Source organism: Erythrolamprus reginae, chromosome Z, assembly GCF_031021105.1.
Source record: "Erythrolamprus reginae isolate rEryReg1 chromosome Z, rEryReg1.hap1, whole genome shotgun sequence".
Lineage (NCBI taxonomy): Eukaryota > Metazoa > Chordata > Lepidosauria > Squamata > Dipsadidae > Erythrolamprus > Erythrolamprus reginae.
The window spans coordinates 37,445,885-37,459,575 of record NC_091963.1 but is presented as its reverse complement, the minus strand read 5'-3'; positions in this window follow the sequence as shown (position 1 = coordinate 37,459,575).

Here is a 13,691-nt window from a genome sequence, read left to right as displayed (position 1 = left end):
ATGTAGCAATCGGAAAACAAAGTGTTGGTAGATCAGTTTGATATAGAGGTTAAGGCACAAGACTTGAGATTGAGAGTTCTAGTCTCAATCTCAATTTAAGCACAAAGCCAGATGAATAATCTTTAGCTAGTCACCATCTCTCAGCCCTAGGAAACAGGCAATGAGAAATTATTTTTGAAATCTTGCCTAGAAAAGACCTGAAACAAACAAATAAATGAAATTTAAATAGAATTACTTAATTCCATTCATAATATCCCTCGGTCAAATTCAGATTTAATTACTTTTTGTTATTCCAAAGCTTCCAGTGATGAGAATTCTATCAAATTAGTGAAAAGAAGCATTGGCATCAGATACAAACCATAATGATCTCATCACACAACTGCCATTAAGTACCGTATATTAATTGTGGCAGTTACATGCAAATTATAATTTATATTGCACATGCCAACATTTGCTCCCAGTTTCCCCTGCATGCAAGAAGAAGAAGAAATACTGTATATGATATCCAAAGTCAAATCAGACAAAATTCCAGGAATCAGACTGAACCATGCTAGCTCTGAAACATGATTGACAATGTTTGAGCAAAAACAAGCCAAAACATTCTGAGCCTGCCAGCAAAAAAATACTGTACATTTTTCTTCTTTCTATAATATTTTTATGACATTATGGTAATAAAGATAGAACACTCAGTCATCCTTCAATTAGCCATTTTAAATCACATGTCTTCTAAATATATTGGACTATAATTCCTATTTGTCTGGATAATTTGTAGTACAATGTATTTGCGTGGTTCCAAGAATTTATATAGGAATCTCCTTGATTTTACATGAGACAGCTTCTAAAGATGTTTCTTGACAAATCTATATTTTCTTTTATGTGCACTGAGAGCATATGCACCAAGACAATTCTTTCTGTGTCCAATCACACTTGGCTAATAAATAATGCTATTCTATTCTATTCTATCCTATTCTATTCTATTCTAAAAATGGTATAGAAGCTACAGCTAGTGCACAATACAATTCTCAAATTGCTAAAAAAAAGTTAAGTGGAATTGTTAGAGACAATTATGGTGACTTAGTAGAGGATCTTTGGAGACCATCAAACATCATCGAAGACTGTTCCCAATGAACTAATAGATAAAATTCATAGTGTTGATATTAGTGCATCAGTCCTTTCCCAAATGCCAAGGGAAACATATATCGAGATTGTCTGGGTAGCCTTGTTTGTGATGCACTGTTTCAAAATTTTACAATCAGTCTTTCTCAGTGGCATGCCCTAATGGATTCAATGAACGTTCAATTTAGAAAAGAATTAAACATGTCATTCACCCAAGGGTTTTTGATTGATCCATGTTGCATTTCCATTGTGGATATTTTGGATATGTGGAAACATGAATAAACTGATGTTCTTTGCTATTTAACTACTTAAACTTTTTGCTCTCTCCCTCCCTCTCTCCCTCACTTCCTCCCTCCTTCTCTCTCTATATATATATTCATTCCTATCTTCTTCATTTTATATTAGATTCTGTATTTTCTGAGTAGAAGGTCTGAGCTCTGTTTGCGAGAATCTCTGTGTATTGGAGCATGTGCAATGTCTGGATGAGGTGATCCTAGAGATGTGATACTATCATTTTAGTTAAGAGTTGACCAATTTCACCTTATCATTGTCTGTATTAGAGCTCATTTTCAGGCAGAAATAAATGTTCCGCTTTATGGTTCTACCTGAAGCAGGCAGAATAGTCAGCATTACAATTGCAGCAATTTAAAATCACTTGTGCTATGAGAAGATGAATTAAAGAAATCACTGATTGGAACGGCCAGTAGTAGGAAATTGTTCATTGTTGCTCTTTCGTTTCTTAGTCATGTCTTTGTAGCCCATGCCAAAACCCTCTTTAAAATGTGATTAATGCAACTCTTTAGAATGCATACAAATGAACTCATCATTTTCCTCCCAAGAATAGTTATTTTTTGAAAAAAAAAATCTGGATATTTTTTCTCTCTCTCTCCATACCTTCTTGATAATAAATGAACTTTTCAACTGCAGCTGCTTTTTCCATAAGTTTTTCTGTTTTGAACAGAATAAAATTTCCAACAATTAGCCAATTCATCTGAAACATTTGACAATGAGGGATGTGATTAAAGTTGGATGACTGCTATAGCAAAAACGTTGTGTGGAAACATTAGAATTACCAAACTGTTCTCTTTAGATGGATCATGATACTTTCAGTAAAAGCTAACAGCCGGCCAAAACCTTCTTTCCTGCTCAGTTATATTTTGCCAAAACCTATTAGCTTTTAGCATCTTTTTAAAACATACCTGCTTGCCTAGGCTTTGTGTTAACTTTGTAGACTTCTGTCACCTATTGAAAATCTTATCCATAGTGGATAAATCATATTGGATAGCATGGTATACTAAATACTAAACTTTTAACAAAGAGGCCTTCAACCTACAATAGATTGATTCTGGCTACTGCTGCTGCTTTCACATTATAAAGGTTAGGTTAGGTTTATTGGATTTATATGCCGCCCCTCTCCGCAAACTCGGGGCGGCTCACAACAATAATAAAAAACAGTACAGTACATAATACCAAATCCAATGCCCACCCATCTAGTTACAATTTAAAATTAATAATCTCATAAAAACAGTATATATATATATATATATAAAAAAAACCAGGCACACAGTCAATCAATCAACAAAACAACATGGGCAAGGGGGAGGTGGTTTAGTTCCCCCATGCCTGACGGCAAAGGTGGGTCTTAAGGAGTTTACGAAAGGCAGGTAGGGTGGGGGCAATCCTAATCTTAGGGGGGAGCTGGTTCCAGAGGGTCGGGCCCCCCACAGAGAAGGCTCTTCCCCTGGGTCCTGCCAGATGACATTGTTTAGTCGACGGGACCCGGAGAAGGCCAACTCTGTGGGATTCGTGCGGCAGGAGGCGGTCCCGAAGATATTCTGGTCTGGTGCCATGAAGGGCTTTATAGGTCATAACCAACACTTTGAATTGTGACCAGAAACTGATCGGCAGCCAATGCAGACATTATGACTTTATGGTAAGGTGACCAGACGTCCTGCTTTTGCTGGGATAGTTCCACTTTTTAAAAAATTGTCCTGTGTCCTGCAGCATTTCAAAAATGTCCCGGTTTTTTTAAAGATCATGTCACCTTATTCTAGGCGCTATCCTCTATGCATAGGGATGTAGAAGTTATTCTGTATTTCTGGAAGTACTGTCTACAAATTGGGAAGATGTTCCTCTAAATCAGACCTGGGCGCTGTCTGTGAACCACCCGCCCGCTATCTGTGAACGGTTTCCTGGAGGAGGAAGCCGTGGAGTGGGAGGGGGGACAAGCGCCTCAAATGAACAGGACAAAAAAGCATCCACCAAGGGTCTCTTAGAGCCCCACCATAGCGGGACAAATTGGGGTCACTCTTTTTAGTCCCGTTTTGCTGCAGAAAAGCAACAATCCCTCCTTCCTCACAGCTCTCCTTTCTGCGGTGCCGGACAAAAGACAGCAGGTTGGGAGGGGCGGCAGTTGCTGAGGCTCAGGGTGGCAGCAGCACCAGAAGCCCAACTGTTGCAGGAACAGGCTGGGCAGCTGATATGTGGGGGAACAACAGCCCAGAGGATAGGATGCAAGGGGAAGCCGACACAGAGGGGAGGAAGGCGGGTAGGCGGCTTCATGCCATATTGGGTGTTATTGTGCCATAAGTGAGTGTTATTGTAATAATGTGGGGGCAGGGCCAGCCAGGAGTGGGGCTGCTAGGGAGGGGCAGCGCGAGTGAGAAAGTGAAGGGAGGAGGGGAGGAGAGCGGAAGGGCAAATAAATAATTAAGGAACAGGGGGAGGTTTGCGCTCTTTGTGTGTGTGTCTATTGGAGGTGCGTGATAATTTGGGAGAAAGAAAACAAGGAAGAGGGCATAACTGGGTTTAGTCCAGCCCTCTAAAATCAATTTCTCATGTGGCCCCATGGCAAAATTAATTGCTCACCTCTGCTCTAAAGGGATGCCTCTTGTGGCTTGTACTGATATTTTAAAATGTGAAATATTTTCCAACTGCCTTGTATAATAATAACAACAGAGTTGGAAGGGTCCTTGGAGGTCTTCTAGTCCAACCCCCTGCTTAGGCAGGAAACCCTACACTACTTCAGAACAATGGGTATCCAACATCCAACAACCTGCGGAGAGGGGCGGCATACAAATCTAATAAATAATAATAATATTAATCTTCTTAAAAACTTCCAGTGTTGGATCATTCACACCTTCTGGTGGCGGACTGTTCCACAGATTCATGTTCTAACTGTCAGGAATTTTCTCCTTAGTTCTAAATTGCTTCTTTCCTTGTTTAGTTTCCACACATTGCTTCTTGTCTTACCCTCAGGTGCTTTGGAGAATAGCTTGACTCGTCTCAGACAATTTAAAATTTATTTATTTCATAGACCAAATTTTTATTAAAGGAACCCAACAACCCCCCCTCCCCTTTGTCAATGATGTCCTGCTTTACCAATGTAAAAATCTGGTCACCTTACTGCATGGTTACGTGGAGTTATATCCATAAAAAGCCATAACATTATTTATTTATTTAATTGGATTTGTATGTTGCCCCTCTCCGAGGTCTTATATACCACTTCACAGTGTTTCATAGCCCTGCCTAAATCATTTATAGAGTCAGCATATTGCCACTAACAATTTGGCACCTCATTTTACTGCCCTTGGTAAGATGGAAGACAGAGTTAACTGTCAGCCATTCAAAATTGAACTGCTGAAGTGAGTAGTGAGTGCAATACTACTACTAGTAGAATGCAATACTGCATTCTAACCACCGCACTGCCATGGCTTTAAATATTTACTTACTTACTTACTTACTTACTTACTTACTTACTTACTTACTTACTTACTTACTTACTTACTTATTTATTTATTTATTGGATTTGTATGCCGCCCCTCTCCGGAAATAATCATTCACACTAGCTTCCATATATGAATCATAATATCACACACTGATGAATTATTTCTTTGCTCTCCTATTAATGGAAGAGGAGGGAGGAAAATTGTTCAAATGCTCTCCAGGTAATTTAAACTGGACCTTTATGAAAAAAGGATTCCACAGGAAAATTAAGCAAACTCCTCATATTTTATAGCGTAGAAGTTATTTTTATTTTCATTAGCCCTTTGTTCAATATCATCCCCGGTTGAAGAAACAGCAGGAATTTGCCCAGAGAAATAAACACCACTGATTTCAGGGCAATTAAGATTGCATCATTAATCTGAAGATTGAAAAATATTTCACTCAATAGACAATGACATTCTACATGGCATCCTAATGATGTCTTGCTGCTGCATCTCTGAATGGCAACTAGATGTACCACTGAAAGTGGGCTTGTGGGAACAGTATTTTTTTAAAGATTTTTTTTTATTTTTTCATCAACTTTACATAAACATCCATACATATAACATAACATCAAAAGTTACATAATTATACATTTCTATCCAAAATGCAATAAACAAATGTCCTAAATTTGTACCTTTTATACTTTCATCTCCCATCTGTTTTCCTTCTATATTTATTTGTTTGTTTGTTTGTTTGTTTGTTTACTTACTTACTTACTTACTTACTTACTTACTTACTTACTTACTTACTTACTTACTTACTTACAGGGTGGCTTACAACATGTTAGCAATAGCACTTTTTAACAGAGCCAGCATATTGCCCCCACAATCCGGGTCCTCATTTTACCCACCTCGGAAGGATGGAAGGCTGAGTCAACCATGAGCCAGTGATGAGATTTGAACCGCTGATCTACAGATCTACAGTCAGCTTCAGTGGCATGCAGTAGAGCACTCTACCTGCTATGCCACCCTGATTCTTACTACTCTCTTCCCTTTATTTCTCTCTTTCCTCTATCTTCTTTTTCCTTCTCTCTCTCTCCTACTATCCTCTTCCCTCTCTCCCCTTTCTTTTTTTTAATAGAACATTTTTTATTTTTATTCTTTTTCACAAATTCCATTTTTATAACAAAAGTCATACAGGTCCGAGTCCATGGAGAGGGGCGGCTTACAAATAAATAAATAAATAAATAAATAAATAAATAAATAAATAAATAAATAAATAAATAAATAAATAAATAAATAAATAAATAAATAAATAAATAAATAAATAAATAAATAAATAAATAAATAAATAAATAAATAAATAAATAAATAAATAAATAAATAAATAAATAAATAAATAAATAAATAAATAAATAAATAAATAAACAAACAAACAAACAAACAAACAAACAAACAAACAAACAAACAAACAAACAAACAAACAAACAAACAAACAAACAAACAAACAAATAAACAAACAAACAAACAAACAAACAAACAAACATTATTATTTTTTATTAGATTTGTATGCCGACCCTCTCCGAAGACTATATATATATTCAATGTTCCACAAACCAATATCTTATTTTGCACCTTTTTCAACATCTATTATCTGACTCAACATACTCCTCTTTCAACCTTCATTCCTTCTTCCTACTTTTTTTACTGCTTCTCTCTCCCTTCTTCTCCCCTCCATTCATAGTCTCTCTATTAACTCTCTCTATTTTCTTTTTCTTTCCACTCCTCTACCTCCCCTTTCTACTTCTTCTCTCTAAAACCATTCCTGAGTGTCTCCCATCCTCAGTCCACTTATATTTAACAGGCTGATAATATGGTCCTTATTTTTATACTAGCGATGCCGCTTCCCCAACAATTGTTTTTGTTTCCTTACTATGTTTATAATTTTTATAACCTTGGCATATATTATGCTTCTCTAATGCCAGCTAACCCTCTAGTTTTGTCTCCTGGGACAACTAGCAATTAACTCAGTTTTTATTCTTAAAAGCCTTATTGGTGCACCTCTTGCAGTCCTATTTGGACAGGGAGTCTCTTCTGACAGTCATCCACATCCTCATCATCTCGAGGCTCGATTACTGCAATGCACTTGAAGCTATCCTTGAAGAATGTTCTGAGACTTCAATTAATCCAGCATGCAGCCGCAAGAGCTGTGTTTGGTATATTTAGATATACCCATATTAGCCCAGCACTCCAAGACCTGCACTGGTTGCTGATCGTCTCCAAACACAATTCAAGGTGGTTGTTATTACCTATATAGCCCTACATGGCATTGGACCAGATTATTTACGGAACCATCTTCTGCCTCACATATCCCAGTGAACGGGATTCTGATCAAGGATTATCTCTGCCTTCCTATGCAGGGCAGCCTTATCCTAGTAAACTCCTACTTCTTTCTGGCAATTCTCCTCTCTGTTAGAGGCACCACAATAATCCAGACAATTTAAGGCTCTCTGCTGCAGCATGGAGAAAGACTAGATGACTTGCAGCTCTAAATTGCTGTGCTGTTTCAAAGTATCTTCAGAAGCTGTGTTTAGTATCAGTTTGTGGTGTTCCCTTCCTCTTCTTCTTTTCTCTCTTTCTTTCTCTCTTCTCTCCCTTCCTTCCTTCCTCTCTTTCTTTTTATTTCTCTCTTTTTCTTTCCCATTCTTTATTTCTGTCTTTCCTCCTCTTTTTTATCTTTTTATTTCTTGTCTATTCTCTCTCCCTTCCTCTTTTTCACTTCTTTCTTTCTTTCTTTCTTTCTTTCTTTCTTTCTTTCTTCTCTTTCCCTACCTACTACCTTTCTCCCTTCCTGTTAAGAACCACAGAAGGTTCAGAACCCCCCCCCCCCCCCGATGTTTTGAAACTGAGAACATGACCATTAATTATTGCCTGATAATTATAGCTGCACAGCAAAGGCTTCTTTCTTTTTCTTTCTTCCTTGAAGACCCCGCACACACCCCTTTTGGGCCTAGCAAGCCTTCCTACAGGCCCTGGGAGCCAAATGGGGTGGTAGGGGGCAACCATCCCTCAATGCCCTGTTTTGGGCCTAGGAAGTCTTCCTACATCCTCCTGGGAGCCAAAAGGAGTGTGGTGAGGCACTGCACCCCCCCCTGCACCCCTTTTTGGGACCAGCAAGCATTCCTGCATCCACCTGGGAGCCAAAGGGGGCCACACCTCCTGCGTCCCATTTTTCCTATCAAGCTTTCCTACATCTCCATGGGAGCCAAAAGGTGTGGGTGGTCACACTCTCCATATCCCATTTTGGGCCCAGCAAGCCTTCCTACATCCCTCTGGGAGCCAAAAGTGGTGTGGAGGGGAGTCTGATAGCAGGGGTAGATTCTAAGTTATCATTCTGCCAATTCACTTGCTTCCACCTGCACTGCGTGGCAAAAAATACAAAGGTGAAAAACAGTACACACACATTTTTTAGTACTGTGCATTATTTTTATTGCAGAAAATAGTTAGTTGAACATTATTTCAGAGCAAATTTTGATAGTGTTTCCAAAAGTAGAAGACCATCTTGGGAAATTCTTATAACATATAGAACTCTTTCTGTTATCAGTTGTCAAGTATTTAAGTGAATTTCTTATCTTCTTTGCCGCAGCTTGCATGCTCACTGTTTTTCCCAAAAAGCAACAGGCAGCCTGTTAACCTCAGGATGTCTAAAGTTTCGCTTAAATTATATGTGTTTTAATCTAGTGTGTTTCCTGGGTATGTCATTTACTTAAATCCCAGATACTGATATTGGATCAAATTGCTATACCTAGAACCTCTAGATATTATTCAACTAAACTTCAGTTCCAAAGTGAAGCTGAGATACATGTATAATTCCTTAACTCTAGTGTGGAAAGGGTTAAACCTATAAATTAATTAACAATTTTCCCATTTTAGAATTAATATTTCTAACTTTTTCATAATCTGTCTTTCCACATTGGATGGAATCCTAAAGGTCGTCAAGCAATTCTCAAACAAATTGTGATGTAAATTACCCCATTCCCCAAATGATTGCTCATGATTACTACATACACTTCAACCATATTCACTGTTACTTCCAGTTACTTATTTATTATATTTGTATGCCACCCTTCTCTGAAAATTTGAGGCAGCTCACAGGATAGAGTTGCTGCCACCACTTCCTCCTCCTTTCAACTTTATATAAAGATCAATAATCAGACTACCATCTGACTTCCTTCCTTCCTTCCTTCCTTCCTTTCCTCCTCCCTCCCTCCCTTCCCTCTCCCCCTCCCTCCCTCCTTCCCATTTTGGCAGTATAAATAGAAATAGTTTGTAACTTTATAAACCCTTATCTTGAAGTAAATCCTACCTAGGTCAACAACACACAGTAGATAGACATGCATCTGATTTTACTCTAAAGTTCCAAGAAAAGAAAAAAATGAAACCATGTTACTGCTCAGTAAACTATCAGCTGAATAAATAACATCCATTTTCATAGTTTATGTATCTATAGGGACCTGCATAAGTGCACCTTCGTGCCTACCGTCCCTGTCCTAATGTCTTTTTATCTTTTCTATCTCTACTTTAAATTTATATTATGTTAAACATACTACAATTCTATATTTGTAAGACAAATAAATAAATAAATAAATAAATATAATAAATAAATAATTAGATTCTTGTTCAATGAGAGTGACATTAGCTTTATTTTTAAGTTTAACTTTACAGAAGAGAGATATGTATGGGGAAAAAACTTCCTTTATCATTATCAACTGTGGATTTGAGTAGAAACCTGAAGTCAGATATCTCCAAATACAACTAGATGGCAATTACTCAATGTTCTGTCTGGGTCACTCCAGAAGCCAATACCAACCCCAAAAGAGAAGCCAGACACACTGGTAAAAGGCAAAGGCAGTTTATATAATTCAAGGAAAACACAGGTAACAGAAAATGTCCTTACAAACTGGAAAAACGCTGGAACTTCAAATATATACACGAAGGGAATAGTCCATGAAGCAATACCAGATTCTTGCTGCCAAGACGTAGCTGTAGATAGCAAACAGATGCCTCCCACGAGTCTTCCAGACTGCGAGGCCACAAGCCAAGATCAGAGACGCTGAGAATCAAAACAGGTCACCGCAACTCCAATTGATAACACTCCACATGGCTTCAAGGCCTTGCCTGCCTTTTAAACCCTGCTGATGAGTACCACACCCAAACCCAGCTGCTTCTAATTCAATGGTGATAATATCTTTTTAACTGTTCCTTTCGTTGCCCTGAACGTCTCTGTCTCATGTCAATGACAGCTTGTGCATCATCACCTAATGACTCCAAGCTACTGGCTGGGGAGAGCCCCCCCCCCAGGGGCTCTCATGCTGTTCTCCTTCATCCCATTCCTGACTCTCCTCTCCCCCGTCCGACTGTTCAGCCCCCTCCTCTGCGCTGTCATCCCACTCCAGGCATGGAGCTAGCAGAGATACAGCTGGTCCCTGAGCAGCCTCAGGCTGAATCACAACACTCAATATACCTTTAATCTGTATTGGTTATGCCAAAAACCAAATTATCTTGGTTGAATAATAAAAACTAAATATATTAGCGAATTCTAGATAATTTGAACAGCCAGAACATCTAATAGGATTTGGAAAAAATAGGACAGTAAAAACATCTATGCAATCAAAACTCCATTATATTATTAGCATGTCACATCCATGGCACAAATAAAAAGTGGGAATAGTTTTGTATAGTCATAGACACCATCTTAATTTAAAAAAAATTCTATACTCCCAGAATGTATAAGATAGTAGTAGATACTAGACAGTAGTTTAGAACAAATTATTATTGCATAATTATTCTTGAAAAAGTATTGCGTTTGAGAATAAGATTGGTGGTGGCCAATTCTGAAGAGTATTGTTTCATAACTGAGGTGTAGAAATAGTAAGAGATAATTTCACTGGTTTTGCTAGAACATGTACTGTACAGTGCAATAAGCATTGATTTTTTTCCCTCTTGGTCAGCAATGCAGGGATTCTGATTTGCCTTAATAATTCCTTTCAGCAAAGGTATACTCCACTCCAAGCATTTCATGCCTGGGATATAGTAAAATGTGTTTGAAGCATTTCTTGCTCTGGAGTCAAATGTGACAGAGAGGAAGAAAGGGAAAAAATGGAGAAACATCACGTTCAATGCAGCAAAGGCAATTTCCCAAGATACCATCTTTAAGCGAATAGCATTGCAGAAACTTGTTATTACATGGTCTGATGTATCAATTTGCCTGGTTTCTAAATGCCTGGAGCTGTATAGCTTAACAAAACGCCTACACTGAACTCTGAAAAATTGGGTAGAAGCCTGTGTTTTCTCTCCAGGTAACCCCAAAATCTTAGAAATTGTTGCCTGAGCAGCAATATTATCAAGGAAATGATAATGTTTGCTATCAATGGGTTAGGAAGTTTCCCAGGATTGTGTGTGTGTGTGTGTGTGTGTGTGTGTGTGTGTGTGTGTGTGGATAGAGAGGGGCAAAAAAGAAAGTGTAGCCATCAGTTCTTCATATATATTGATTGAAATTTAGTAGCATATTATAGGGTTGCTTAAATACTTGGAATGCCTTATAAAAAGAAAAACCGCATCCTCATCAAGAAAACCAAAACATAGTTTACTTTGATCATTCTTACAACTGCCAGCTTCAAAGGTATCTGCAGAAGGCAATCAAAAGACTCAAGATAGATTATGTTATGGCAGCCCATATGATTGAAGCTCTATTACTTTTATTTAGCGGTGGGCTACGAGCTGGAATGCTAAGTTGCGCTCATCACTGTGGCTCGTATGTTCTTGCGGGGCCAGTGCGATTTTGCTGCTGCACCTGTGGACGTAGAAAAATCACGCGCCGAGCTGCAGGTGCACCCGTGTTTTGGCATGCATGGAAGCAAAAAAACCTGGTGCACCACTTGCGGCCTTACCTGGACTGGGAGTTACTTCTCACAGTCACTCATGCCCTCATCACCTCAAGGTTCGACTACTGTAATGCTCTCTACATGGGGCTACCTTTGAAGACTGTTCAGAAACTTCAGATCATTCAGAATGCAGCTGCAAAAGCAATCATGGGCTTCCCTAGGTATGCCCATATTACACCAACACCCCACAGTCTTCATTGGTCAGTTTCCAGTCACAATTCAAAGTGTTGGTTATGACCTATAAAGCCCTTCATGGCATCGGACCACAATACCTCCGAGACCGCCTTCTGCCGCACAAATCCCAGTGACCAGTTAGGTCCCACAGAGTCTCCCTTCTCGCCGATGAAACAATGCCGTCTGGCGGTACCCATGGGAAGAACCTTCTCTGTGGCAGCTCCGGCCCTGTGGAACCAACTCCCCCCGGACATTAGGATTGCCCCCACCCTCCTTGCATTTCGCAAACTCCTTAAAACCCAACTTTGTCATCAGGCATGGGGAAATTGATTCCCCTGGACCATTTTGTTTTGTATGGTTTGTGTGAGATGTATGATTGCTTTTTATATTAAGGGTTTTAAACTGCTTTAACTATTGGATTTGTACTGTTTTATTGTTGTGAGCTGCTCCGAGTCTTCAGAGAGGGGTGGCATACAAATCTAATTATTAATAATAATAATAATAATAATAATAATAATAATAATACTCAAAATTTCCACTACCAGTATATACTCCAAAAATGTTGATTTCCTTGCCAAGGATATTAAGGTGTCTGAACCAGAATGATAAAATTATTTCTTTTGGAAATAATCATCTTCATTGTTTCAGGCCTACAGGACATAATCCCACATATCTTCTGCAATTACATATCCAGGTACGTGACATGCAATATACTTCATAATAAAGCTGACACATAAAATAGCATTTTCACACATATTAATCAGTTACACTTGCTGCTGCAATTGTTCTGTCAATCCCTTAGTTTCCTTTGTAGTGGACAGATGACAACATCATCAGTTAATTATGCATATGATTCCTGGCTGGTGGCCGCCACCCTTCTTAAAGGGTCTTCAAGTATGCACACAAGATTTTTCAGAGATAATATAGTTATTATTTAAGATGTACTCATTTTATTCTTGTCAGATCATGTTGACAATAGTAAGGTATTAGAAATTCCTAGGGATTTATTACAAGATAAGAATATTGTGCACTGATTTTGGTAGTTTGAAAGAAAAAAAGAATTTTCTCAGTCCTCTGGAAGGGCAGACTTTTAGTTACGAACACCCTTATCCATGGATGAATTGTTGCTTCTACAGTGAGAAACCTCTGTAATCTTTGTGCACTGAATAAAACTTATTTTGATTATATTAGGTTATTTTGTTTTCGAACGACCTACATGTATAAAGATTTGACTGGATCAGTAGATAGAACCATTAACCAATATTAACCCCTCATTTTGAATAATAGATCTACATTTGTTTAGCACAGTCTTTTCAAAATCAAGTATCAATTTCTGATTATCAATTATTTGAACACTCAATGAATGTTTACTTTCTAATATAAAATTCACCACCTGGTCACTGATCACAGTCCCTCTGTGAGGGAGATGAATGGTTCTTAAAATAAGAAATAAATACAAAAATAAAAACAAAAATCCCTCATTGAGCACAGTGAATTCAGAATGGAAAGGGGCATCCTTTAGCTCTCTCATGTCTTTATGGCCTTATAAAGACTATAAATCTTTAAGAAAGGGTCTAACAATCAAAATTTGACTTCAGCCAAGAACAATAGATGAATCTCATGGTTAAATAATGATTACAAATATTTACCACAATATTGGTTAAAAATTATGTTATAGAAGTTTATTCAGGATGATCAGTGAGATCATGAAGATTGTGTTAAAAGTAACAGAGCATTTGCAATAAAATGA